This window comes from Pseudophryne corroboree, unplaced genomic scaffold, assembly GCF_028390025.1.
Source record: "Pseudophryne corroboree isolate aPseCor3 unplaced genomic scaffold, aPseCor3.hap2 scaffold_614, whole genome shotgun sequence".
NCBI classification, from domain to species: Eukaryota; Metazoa; Chordata; class Amphibia; order Anura; family Myobatrachidae; genus Pseudophryne; species Pseudophryne corroboree.
Genome location: NW_026970210.1, coordinates 112,558 through 126,327, shown reverse-complemented (window position 1 = coordinate 126,327; position 13,770 = coordinate 112,558). Strand labels below are relative to the sequence as shown.

Here is a 13,770-nt window from a genome sequence, read left to right as displayed (position 1 = left end):
CACAATGCCCTCCTATCCGAGACTGCCATGAAATTGGCCCGTGAACTCAAGAGTCCTATATCCCTTGCAGTCGTAAGTATGCTGCAGTGTCCTTGATATGATCCAACGTAAGGAGCATCCCATGTCTCCAGGATATCTATATCGGATGACAAGGTATTCGACCAATTCTTGAATACTACTACTCACCCATGCGCATGTAATGGCAGGTCTAAGTAATGTACCCGTGGTTACATAACTAGAAATAATGTAGCTTCCTGCATACGATCCGCTGGATTTGTGACAGGGCCCCATGCAGAACAGGGGGTGATTCCCACTTTATTCTGTCCGCGGCAGGAAATGAATAAACAACCGGAAACCTTTTGGGGATTTGAAACCATCTTGTCGAGCTGGCCCAGACTTTCTCAAACAGAGATGGAGGAACGTTACATCAGCTTTCATTATATATCTATATATACATACATATAGACCCCTTTGTCAGGAACAGCAGGGTCCTCAGTGATGTTAATATGTCCTTAATATCCACAATCATGTACTGAATGCTCCTTGCCAATATTGGATCTAATCAGGAAATATTATGGTCGACATAGGAATCAGTATCCGAGTCAGTATCAGTGTGTAGTAACTGGGCAAAATAACATTTTTGCGGGGCCTGAGGGAAAAGAAGCATAGCCATGAACATCACATCTTTTCTCTACGTCTGTGTCTGGGACACAGATTTATCCAACCTCACTCTGATATTACTGAAACTTTCACCCAGTCAGTTATTGGTGGTGCCAACAGGGCCACCATCATATGTCTGCATTCCTAATATAGTTTCCTCTTGGGAAAAACATTCAGCCACCGACATGTTGACACACATGTACCAAGTACCCACAGACACATCGGCTTATGGGGGATAGACCTACAGTAAATCTGTCAGAGGGACAGATGGGATTTTTCAGCTCACAACCCAGCGTCAAAAGTACACAGTCTGGGAAATAATAAACTCTATAGTGATAGACTTGTAACGCTCTATAGATGTGCTGGTGAGGTGAGGAAGAAGCCCCGCCGCTGTAATGGCACGCTTCTGTCCCGCTCAGAAACAAATAATTAATTACGCTGGTGGGGTAAGGACAGTGCCCAGGCACTAATGTCCACTTTTGCCAGCCTTTTGTGAGGAATTTATGCTGCCCAGGGTGCCCCCCCCCCCCCCAACGCCCTGCACCCTGCAGTGCCTGTGTTTGTGTGGGAGCATGGCGCACAGCATTCCGCTCGCTGCGTGGTACCTCAGAATGCCATCTGTTCTTCTGCTACTCGCCTGTCTTCTGACTTCTGGCTCTGTAAGGGGGTGATGGCAGGCTACGGGAGTGGGCATCTAGGCGTACCCAGCGATCAGCACCCTCAGGAGCTAATGGTGTCCTGTCAGCCAGAAGTAGAGCCATTGAACTCACTAGAAGTTGGTCATACTTCTCTCCCCTAAGTCCCACGAAGCAGGGAGACTGTTGCCAGCAGCCTCCCTGAAAATAAGAAAAACTAACATAAGTCTTTTCAGAGAAACTCAGTAGAGCTCCCCTGTAGTGCATCCAGTCTCACTGGGCACAATTCTAAAACTGGAGTCTGGAGGAGGGGCATAGAGGGAGGAGACAGTTCACACCCTTTGAAAGTCTTAAAGTGCCCATGTCTCCTGCGGATCCCGTCTATACCCCATGGTTCTTAATGTGATCCCAGCATCCTCTAGGACGTATGAGAAAACAAATAACGCACACACGAGGAGAGAACAAAGGAAGCTATAAGGAGGGGAGGGGAGGGGGGGGTAAGGTAAGGTAGTAAAGGCATATTGGATAAACTACAACCTTATACATATTCATTAATGTACCAGTAGTTAGAAGTAGAAGAGCTCTAACAGAAACCACAAAGCTTATCTAAAGCCACACCACACTGGATATGCCCAATCTCATTTGATCTTTGAAGCAAAGCAGTATTGGACTTTGTTACTACCAAGCAGTCTCCCATCCATGTATTATCAGATTCTTTAGGTGTTTTTAAACTACCAACACCCTTTTCTTGGTACATTTAATTTTTACATGTATTCTTTTATGTACCAGAAGTTAGAAGTAGAAAAGCTCTAACAGAAACCACCAGCTCATCTACAGCCACAGCACACTGGATTTGCCCAATCTCTCCTGATCATGGAAGCTGAGCAGTGTTGGTCCTGGTTTTAGTACTTGGATGGGAGACCACCAGGAAATACCAGGAGCTGTGTGTATTTTTACAATACCAACACCGTTCTCTTGATGCATTCCATTTTGAAACATTGGGGCAGATCTATTAAGCCTGGTGAACTGATAAAGTGCAAGGTGATAAAGTACCAGCCAGTCAGCTCCTAACTGTCATTTTTCAAACCCAGCCTGTGACATGGCAATTAGGTACTTTATCACCATGCAAATTATCATTCCACCAGGTTTAATAAATCGGCCGCTTATTCATTTATGTACTAGTAGTTAGAAGTAGAAGAACTCTAACAGAAACCACTAAGCTCATCTACAGCCACACCACACTGTATATGCCCAATATCACCTGATCTTAGGCCTGGTTTGTTCTTGGATGTGAGACCACCTGGGAATACCAGGTGCTGTAGGTAGTTTTATACTACCAACACCGTTCTCTTGATGCATTCTATTTTGAAACTTATTCATTGATGTAGAAGTTAGAAACAGCAAAAATCATCTACAGCCGCATCACACTGGATATGTCCAATCTCATCTGATGTTGGAAGCTAAGCAGTGTTGTGCCTGGTTAGTTTTTGGATTTCAGGTCCTGCCTTCTGGTTTGGCCACGGCACCTCGGAAATTCACCAAGGTCATGGCCGTGATGACGACCCTTCACCATCGGTGGACCAGGGAGGAATCTCTCCTCCCGATAAACATTCTGGAATTGCGGGCAGTGTTCAATTCATTGATACTGGCCCTGCCTCTAGTACAGAACAGGCCTGTTCAAGTACAATCGGACAACGCCACCACGGTAGTGTACACAAATCATCAAGTCGGCACTCGAAACTGCATGGCAAAGCTGGAAGTATAAAAAAATCCTCAGTTGGGTAGAACGTCATCTGCCAGCAATATCGTCAGTGTTCATTCCCGGAGTCCTCAACTGGGAAGCGGATTTCCTCAGTCGTCAGGACGTTCACGCTGGAGAGTGGAGAGGCTGCAGCAGAAATATCTGCACTGGTGTCAGTAGGTGACTGAGGCAGGGATGACTGGGAGATAGTGGGTGACTGAAGCATGTATGAGTGGGATATAGTGGGTGACTGAAGCCGGGGTGACTGGGAGATAGTGGGTGACTGATGCAGGGGTGACAGTGATAGTGGGTGACTTAGGCAGGGGTGACAGGGAGATAGTGGGTTACTGAGGGAGGGGTGATAGGAAGGGGTTGGGTAAGTATGGGAAGAAAGTGGGTGACAGGGATAATAAATGAATAAGGCAGGGATGATAGGGAGATAGTGGATGACTGTGGCAGGGGTGACAGGGACAGTAAGAGACTGAGGCAGGGGTCGCAGGTATAGTGGTTGACTGAGGCAGCGGTGACTGGGAGATAGTGGGTAACTGAGGCAGGGGTGACAGGGAAAGTGTGCGACTCAGGCAGGGGTGATAGGGAGATAGTGGGCAGCATATCTCTGCCTCACTGCAGCAGCACATTCCTGCTTCACTGACAGCAGCACATCCCTGCAACGTTGACAGCAACACATCCCTGCAACATTGACGGCAGCACATCCCTGCCTCATTGACGGCAGCACATCCCTGCCTCACTTATAGCAGCACAACCCTGCCTCGCTGACAGCAGCACATCACTGCCTCGCTGACAGCAGCACATCACTGCTTCACTGACAGCAGCACATCACTGCTTCACTGACAGCAGAACATCCCTGCCTCACTGGCAGCAGCACATCCCTGCTTTACTGACAGCTGTATATAGGGCCTAATTAAGACCTGATCCCTGCTGTGCATATTCACACAACAGGAGATCAGGTCTGAAGTGCGTGTGTGCTGGTGCCACAGTGCACCGGCACATGCCAGAGATGCGATCAGCATCTCTGCCCAGTGAGCGCCTCTGCCTGATTGACAGTGAGAGGCGGTCACTGGGCAGGAGGAGTCGGGCCAGCGGCGTTGTGCCGCCATTTTGGGGGCACAGTCAGGACAACGCAGACATGACCGGACCGTATGGGGGCGGGGCCGTGACGGCTGTGTGACCCGGACAGCAACAGGCCTTATTTACTAAAATCTCAGATAAATTTTATGGCATTTATGTGCAGTCTAGTTTGCACAGTTGATAGAGTGTTGATCTTGCACTATCAATGTAAGCCTCACATAGGTTTGATACACATGTAAGTTTGTTTTTATTTTACTACATTGTGGTTTGTGGCTCTATACCATGTAATGCATGTCTTTTAACAGTAGTCAAGTCTTCCAATGTGCTTGTTAGTGAAACCCAATACATAGCTTTATTTTATTTTGTTTCTTCAAATATTACATAGTAACATAGTAACATAGTATCTGAGGTTGAAAAAAGACAATTGTCCATCGAGTTCAACCTATTTGTGGTGTCCTATGCATGATGATTTTACTAAAATGTCTGACTGATGCTGCTGTCAGCCATTGCATTTTATCCCTATTTATAGTAATTATAATGCATGACTATGCACCATACCCCTGGATATCCTTATCCAATAGGAATTTATCTAACCCATTCTTAAAGGTGTTGACAGATTCCGCCATTACAACTCCCTCGGGCAGGGAATTCCAAACACGTATTGTCCTTACCGTGAAAAAGCCTTTACGCTGTATTGTGCGGAATCTCCTCTCCTCTAACCTGAGCGAGTGTCCACGAGTCCTCTGTGTTGATCTAACCAGAAACAGGTCCCGCGCAAGCTCTGTGTATTGTCCCCTTATATATTTGTAGATGTTGATCATATCCCCTCTTAGTCTCCGCTTTTCCAATGTAAACATGCCTAGTCTTTCAAGCCTTTCCTTGTATTCCATCATCTCCATGCCCTTAATTAGTTTGGTCGCCCTCCTCTGTACCTTTTCAAGCTCCAGGATATCCTTTTTGTAGTACGGTGCCCAGAACTGTACACAGTATTCAAGGTGTGGCCTCACTAGTGATTTATATAACGGGAGTATAATACTCTCGTCCCTAGCATCAATACCCCGTTTTATGCATGCTAATATCTTATTAGCCTTCTTTGCTGCAGTCCTACTTTGGGTACTACTGCTTAGCTTGCTATCTATGAGGACACCTAAGTCCTTTTCCAGTACAGAATCCCCTAATTTTACCCCATTTAGTAGGTAGGCATATGTCTTATAACTTTTTTTTTCAATATATAAACATTTTTATTATAAGATTTTCAATGACACAAGTACATCCAAGTTGCAGATTATGGATTGTGAAGGACAAATCAACCATATAAACAATTTAAGCAATTTAAATTGCATGCAGGTAGTAGAATATCAAACACCTTGGATGAAAGTTGGTCGTAATAAACTAGGATAGAAAAGAATAAAGTAGAAAATAAGATTTTAAACCTACCGGTAAATCTTTTTCTCGTAGTCCGTAGAGGATGCTGGGGACTCCGTAAGGACCATGGGGATAGACGGGCTCCGCAGGAGACATGGGCACTTTAAGAAAGACTTTAGTTCTGGGTGTGCACTGGCTCCTCCCTCTATGCCCCTCTATGCCACAGTTAGAGAAACTGTGCCCAGAGGAGACTGACAGTATGAGGAAAGGATTTTGTTAATCCAGGGCAAGATTCATACCAGCCACACCAATCACACCGTATAACTTGTGATAAACTACCCAGTTATGAGTACGAAAAAACAACATACTGTAGCATCAGTGCAGGATTGATGCAACTCTAACATAACCCTTATTGAAGCAATAACTATATACAAGTATTGCAGAAGTAGTCCGCACTTGGGACGGTCACCCAGCATCCTCTACGGACTACGAGAAAAAGATTTACCGGTAGGTTTAAAATCTTATTTTCTCTAACATCCTAGAGGATGCTGGGGACTCCGTAAGGACCATGGGGATTATACCAAAGCTCCAAAACGGGCGGGAGAGTGCGGATGACTCTGCAGCACCGATTGAGCAAACATGAGTTCCTCCTCAGCCAGGGTATCAAACTTATAGTATTTTGAAAAGGTGTTTGAACCTGACCAAGTAGCAGCTCGACACAGCTGTAGTGCCGAGACCCCTCGGGCAGCCGCCCAAGAAGAGCCCACTTTCCTCGTGGAATGAGCCTAGACCGATTTCGGTAACTGCAATCCAGCCATAGAATGCGCTTGCTGAATCGTGTTACAAATCCAGCGAGCAATAGCCTGCTTTGAAGCAGGGGCACCAATCTTGTTGGTTGCATACAGGACAAACAGCGCTTCAGTTTTCCTGACTCTAGCCGTCCTGGCCACGTAAATCTTCAAAGCCCTGACCACATCAAGTAACTCGGAATCCTCCAAGTCACGCGTAGCCAAAGGCACCACAATAGGTTGGTTCATGTGAAAAGATGAGACCACTTTTGGTAGGAATTGAGGACGGGTCCGCAATTCCGCTCTATCCACATGGTACACCAAATATGGGCTTTTATGTGACAAAGCCGCTAATTCCGACACTCGCCTAGCCGAAGCCAAGGCTAATAACATGACCACCTTCCATGTGAGATATTTTAACTCCACCGTTTTAAGTGGTTCAAACCAGTGTGATTTTAGAAAACTTAACACCACGTTAAGGTCCCAAGGTGCCACCGGAGGCACAAAAGGAGGCTGAATATGCAGCACTCCTTTTACAAAAGTCTGAACTTCTGGAAGAGAAACCAATTCTTTTTGAAAGAAAATGGATAAGGCCGAAATCTGGACCTTAATAGAGCCTAATTTTAGGCCCAAATTCACTCCAGTTTGTAGGAAGTGAAGGAAACGGCCCAGATGGAATTCTTCCGTAGGAGCATTCCTGGCCTCACACCAAGAAACATAATTTCACCATATACGGTGTAATGTTTTGACGTTACATCCTTCCTAGCCTTTATCAGCGTAGGGATGACCTCAACCGGAATGCCTTTCACTGCTAGGATCCGGCATTCAACCGCCATGCCGTCAAACGCAGCCGCGGTAAGTCTTGGAACAGACAGGGCCCCTGATGCAACAGGTCCTGTCTTAGAGGAAGAGGCCACGGATCTTCTGTGAGCATTTCCTGCAGATCCGGATACCAGGTCCTCCGTGGCCAATCTGGAACAATGAGGATTGTTCTCACTCCTCTTTGTCTTATTATCCTTAACACCTTGGGTATGAGAGGAAGAGGAGGAAATACATAGACCGGCCGGAACACCCACGGTGTCACTAGGGTGTCTACAGCTACTGCCTGAGGGTCTCTTGACCTTGCGCAATACCTCTGTAGCTTTTTGTTGAGCCGGGACGCCATCATGTCTATCTGTGGCAGTTCCCACCGACTTGTAATCTGTGCAAAGACTTCCTGATGAAGTCCCCACTCTCCCGGATGTAGGTCGTGTCTGCTGAGGAAGTCTGCTTCCCAGTTGTCCACTCCCAGAATGAACACTGCTGACAGTGCGCTTGCGTGATTCTCCACCCAGCGAAGAATTCTGGTGGCTTGTGCCATCGCCACTCTGCTCCTTGTGCCGCCTTGGCGGTTTACATGAGCCACTGCGGTGACGTTGTCTGACTGGATCAGAACCGGTTGGTCGCGAAGTAAGGTCTCCGCTTGACGTAGGGCATTGTATATGGCCCCTAGTTTCAGGATGTTGATGTGAAGACAAGTCTCTTGACTTGACCAAAGACCTTGGATATTTCTTCCCTGTGTGACTGCTCCCCAACCTTGGAGGCTTGCCTCTGTGGTCACCAGGATCCAGTCCTGAATGCCGAATCTGCGTCACTCGAGAAGGTGAGCACTCTGCAGCCACCACAGGAGTGATACCCTGACCCTGGGGGACAGGGTGATCAACCAATGCATCTGCAAATGTGACCCAGACCACTTGTCCAGTAGGTCCCATTGGAAAGTCCTCGCATGGAACCTGCCGAATGGAATGGCTTCGTATGATGCCACCATCTTTCCCAGGACTCGAGTGCAGTGATGCACTGACACAAGTTTTGGTTTCAATAGGTTCCTGACAAGAGTCATGAGTTCCTGGGCCTTTCCTATCGGGAGATAAACTCTCTTCTGGTCTGTGTCCAGAATCATGCCCAAGAAAGACAGACGAGTCGTAGAAACCAACTGCGACTTTGGGATATTGAAAATCCCGCCGTGTTGCTGTAACACTTTCAGTGAAAGTGATACGCTGTTCAGCAACTGCTCTCTTGATCTCGCTTTTATGAGATCGCTCAAGTACGGGATAATTGTGACACCTTGCTTACGCAGGAGAACCATCATTTCCGCCATTACCTTGGTGAAAATTCTCTGGGCCGTGGAGAGACCAAACAGCAACGTCTGAAATTGGCAATGACAGTCCTGTACCGCAAATCTGAGGTACGCCTGATGAGATGGATAAATGGGGACATGAAGGTATGCATCCTGTACACAAATGCGGACAACAGGTGTCAAGCCGTGTGTTGCCTTTGTCAAGCTGTAATAAGTAGGGGTAAGGACGTTAACCACTTCAGAACATCCTCCCTTATACGTCACCTGCAGCGCATTAATCATAAGTCAGTGACAAGTTCAAAAACTTTGGATGACAGCGGAAGCAGTCCACTGACCACTAAATCCCTTCCTCTTGTAACCAAGCTCCTGCAAACAACACCACCAACTCCCTCAGTGTCAATTTCCTCCTTAGACAGGAAAGCCAATAGTCCTGTAGGCCATGTCACTGGCAAGTCTGACGAGTCCTCTCCTGCCTGGGATTCCTCCGATGCATCCTTGAGTGTAACGCCTACTGCTGCTGGCGCTGCTGTTGTTGCTGCTGGGAGTCGATCGTCATCCCAGAGGGGAAGTCGGAAGACCACTTGTACTACTTCCAGTAGGCAATTGACTGTCCAACAGTCCTTTGCGAGGAAGATGAAATATCACAGCAGTCATCCTGCTGCAAAGCGGATAACTCAGGTCTTGTCAGCCTGGGTGGTGAGAAACGTGGTTCCGGTATCCATCGTTAATTCAGAGGCAACTAGAGACTTGATTGAGGTACTGTGTCCCCGGTACCAAATGCCATCTAGGTTCCATTTCTCTAGGCAGGCGATACCGAAAATGTACACAGACCTCAGAAAAAGAGTCACCAGTGTCCTAAAAAATGCAGTTGTACCCAAGGTCCACTAGTCCACATGTCCGTGGTTAAGTGGAGCAGGGCAGACTCAGGACTATATGACTGTGACAGCCCACTGGGTAGATGTATTGCCTCCCGCAGCAAGAACAGCAGCGGCGGCACCAGTAGCAGCATCTCGCAAATGCCAACTCGTTCCTAGGCAGACTATGCTTTGTATCACCGCTTTCCATAAGAGGCACACAGCTGACAACCTCTTACGGAAACTGAGGAACATCATCGCAGAATGGCTTACCCCAATTGGACTCTCCTGGGGATTTGTGACATCGGACAATGCCACCAATATTGTGCGTGCATTACATCTGGGCAAATTCCAGCACGTCCCATGTTTTGCATATACATTGAATTTGGTGGTGCAGAATTATTTTAAAAAACGACAGGGGCGTGCAAGAGATGCTGTCGGTGGCCCGAAGAATTGCGGGCCACTTTCTGCATTCAGCCACCGCGTGCCGAAGACTGGAGCACCACCAAACATTCCTGCACCTGCCCTGCCATCCTCTGAAGCAAGAGGTGGTAACGAGGTGGAATTCAACCCTCTATATGCTTCAGAGGATGGAGGAGCAGCAAAAGGCCATTCAAGCCTATACATCTACCCACGATATAGACAAAGGAGGGGGAATGCACCTGACTCAAGCGCAGTGGAGAATGATTTCAATGTTGTGTAAGGTTCTGCAACCCTTTGAACTTGCCACACGTGAAGTCAGTTCAGACACTGCCAGGCTTTTGCAGAAGAAGCTGGAGACATTGAAGGAGGAGCTAAAACAGAGCGATTCCGCTAGGCATGTGGGACTTGTGGATGGAGCCCTTAATTCGCTTAACCAGGATTCAATCTGTTGAAATCAGAGCAATACATTTTGGCCACCGTGCTCGATCCTAGATTTAAAACCTACATTGTATCTCTCTTTCCGGCAGACACAAGTCTGCAGAGGTTCAAAGACCTGCTGGTGAGAAAATTGTCAAGTCAAGCGGAACGTGACCCGTCAACAGCTCCTCCTTCACATTCTCCCGCAACTGGGGGTGCAAGGAAAAGGCTAAGAATTCCGAGCCCATCCGCTGGCGGTGATGCAGGGCAGTTTGGAGTGAGTGCTGACATCTGGTCCGGACTGAAGGACCTGGCAACGATTACTGACATGTCGTCTACTGTCACTACATATGATTCTGTCACCTTTGAAAGAATGGTGGAGGATTATATGAGTGACCGCATCCAGGTAGGCACGTCAGACAGTCCGTATGTATACTGGCAGGAAAAAGAGGCAATTTGGAGGCCCTTGCACAAACTGGCTTTATTCTACCTAAGTTGCCCTCCCTCCAGTGTGTACTCCAAAAGAGTGTTTAGTGCAGCCGCTCACCTTGTCAGCAATCGGCGTACGAGGTTACTTCCAGAAAATGTGGAGAAGATGATGATCATCAAAATGAATTATAATCAATTCCTCCGTGGAGACATTTACCAGCAATTGCCTCCAGAAAGTACACAGGGATCTGAGATGGTGGATTCCAGTGGGGACGAATTAATAATATGTGAGGGGGGCGATGTACACAGTGAAAGGGGTGAGGAATCGGAGGATGATGAGGTGGACATCTTGCCTCTGTAGAGCCAGTTTGTGCAAGGAGAGATTGATTGCTTCTTTTTTGGTGGGGACCCAAACCAACCAGTCATTTCAGTCAGCCGTGTGGCAGACCCTGTTGCTGAAATGATGGGTTCGTCAATGTTTTTCTTTTCAATCTAAGCCCCTGCAGTTTTCTGTAAGAATCTGCTTCGCTATGATGATCAACAAGTCACAAGGGCAAACACTCAGGGCTGGAGGTGTAGATCTTAGGACCAGCTGCTACAAGCATGGCAAAGGTGTCACTATCATTGGTGACACCCAGAGAGGCAGCGAGGGAGATTGTAATGCAGTGCGCGCAGATAAGCAGCGCAATGGTAAAAAGGAGGCATGGTCTCATAGGTAGGGGTGTGGCCTGTTTTCCTGAATCTCCATTTTGTTGCTCCGGGTATCCCGGGGGTTGAGTGCTGCACCCGGGGACTAGTGTGTGAGTGGTGCTGGCTCCTGCACAGTGACAGAAACTGGGTGTTGCACGTAATGTTACAGTGAAACACCCATATTCTGTCACTGAAGAGGAGCCGGCACTTTGGTGTCACCCCCCTTGGCGGGTGACACTCGGGTGTGGGCCGCAACCCCGTTGTGATGCCACTGACCCATGGGAAGCTTTACGTGGCTTACCCATGTGTTAGTAGCCCCAAGCATCTTTTGTGTTAGTCCCTGAAGAAAAACTTCAAATATTTACAAATACATTTTGTAATCAATGGGCCTAATTCAGTAAGGATTGCAAATTCTGCTAAGTAACAGAATTTGCAATCCTTTGGTTCGCATGCTGGGGCCACCCAGCATGCCGCCTCCCTTCTTGACCACGCTGAAATTGCAGTCTCAGTGCAGTTCAGCGTGATCATAAAAAATGGGTTAGCCTCCTGTTGGTGCAGACTGTATGTGTGCGCAGGAAGCCGCCACCATTTTTGTGATCGCAGCTGCTGCATGTGATGTCATGCAGCAGCTCTGACCACGCCTCCTGTTTCTCCGTTGCCGACCCCATTTTGTAGCCCTGCCCATGCACCGCTCCATCTCCGACTTGGAAATGGATTGTTGCTGCCCCCCCCCCCAGCACCGATTGACAGTCAGAAGCGATCGCATTATCTGCGGGGTGCCGCAGAAAATGCAGGCGCATGCGTATGCTCTTAGCAATTTTTGCAGTTGGATTGCTTATTGCGATTGCAATCCAACCTGAATCAGGCTCTATTACCTATCACAATGCACTGCGGGTAGTACAAAATGGGGTTAATATAAGAGAAAACCCCCCCAGAGCTGTGCTCCTTAACTGTCCCTGGTGGCTAGTGGAGCGGCTGCCCAGTAATCAGTGTCCACGCCAGTGCGCACATGGCCCACCCCCTACAGCCACGCTGGATCACGGTATAGTGTGGGCACAGAAGTCCCTTACCTCCCTTTCATCAGCGGCCTCGTGATCCCGGAGGGCGGTGTGTGTGTGACTGACCTTAGGAAGAAACCGGAGCCTCCGCTGCAGTGACCCAGCAACCAGGGCACGGGAGTATACTGCGCCGCTGGGAGTGATGGAGCTGTAGTAAAGATGTCTATTAGACCTAACCTGCTGCAGCCCTTGTAGATTCTTATAAAAAAAAGTTCTTCTTTTCTTGTCAAAATTAATAGCTAAGAATAGGCTGCCTGAGGCAGCCCCCTGTTAAGTGGCCTGCTACTGAAGGCACCAACTACAAACTGAGCTCCCTGTTCATGGAAGCGAGGTTATAGAGCAGGGGGCGCTGAGCATCTTGGGAACAGTCAAAAGCTTTGAGCCTGTTGGTGCCTCAGATCAAGATCCTACTCTACACCCCAATGTGAATCCTTGTGGAGTCCAGTGTACCCCACAGAAGAAATGAATGTGTCACACCCATTGGCAGCAACATTAGAATAGCTGCTGATGGGCACAATTGAGAAAGGAATGGGGGAAAACATTTGAATCCAGCACATATATGTAATTTGAATATGTAATTTGTACCTTCCTACTTTAAAATGTAATGGATGAACCTCACCCTGTGAGAACTATCTTCATGATCAAGAGATCTCATACGCAAGAAAAGCATGTGTTGGGATAGGGCTGTGGAGGGCGGCTGCTCGAGCACACCCCCGTCAAGTTAAGGAGATTCAACTGAGGAAGCACAAGGGAACTCTTGTCTGGGGACAACAACTGCAGGGAGACCACATCTTTTCAGATGAAAATGAGAGGGCGGAAGGCTGCCTAATACTGAAGCACCCTCAAACATCAAACCATATGCAACAACTAGTACAAGCATTCCTGGGGAAAGGTCTGCAGCAGACGGATTTGCATACGGTGATGTCATCCAAGCAGTGGGCCAAAGTTGGCTGGAACCCTCATCTGCATATGAAAAGAGAAAAGGGGCGCTTGGATGACCCCTAGTTCGCATTGAACACCCCCCACCCTCCTTTGGTGTGGGGCTCATGTTGGCCATGCCCCAGCCCCTGAAGCATTCAAGCTGATTTCTTGCAGCAGCTGGGCACTGTAACAGCTCCAGAGCTGCTCTGTAAGGCAAATAAAAGGGTGTGGGCCCTGCAACACCACCTGTAGTTCGCATTGTGCGTTGGAAGGCACAAAGTAAGCAGACGGGAGAAGTCAGGATAGTGCGCAAGGGCATAGAAGGGAGGGGCTCAAGAAAAGAGAAGTGGAAACAGACAGCAAACTAGGCGGGAGAGAGACCTGAGACAATGAGATCTAAATTATACCAGAGCCAACCAGGGGAAAGCACAAATGCAGTCCCCCCCCCCTACCACAAATTATGCAGTCGAGATTCCCACATTTGGGGAAATCACAGAGGTCAGCATACCCAGAATGCAATGAATGAACCTCACCCTGGGAAAACAATCTTCATGACCATGGAATCACCTAAGCAAAATAAGTAT

The 13,770-nt window shown here is 47.9% G+C and overlaps 1 non-coding gene across 1 annotated transcript; it reads right to left on the bottom strand.

Moving 5' to 3' along the window:
• Window positions 1-13,603: 13,603 nt before the first annotated feature.
• On the bottom strand, window positions 13,604-13,770 carry LOC135035827 (U1 spliceosomal RNA). Its single transcript, XR_010230756.1, has one exon. It is a non-coding gene; the product is annotated as a U1 spliceosomal RNA (small nuclear RNA).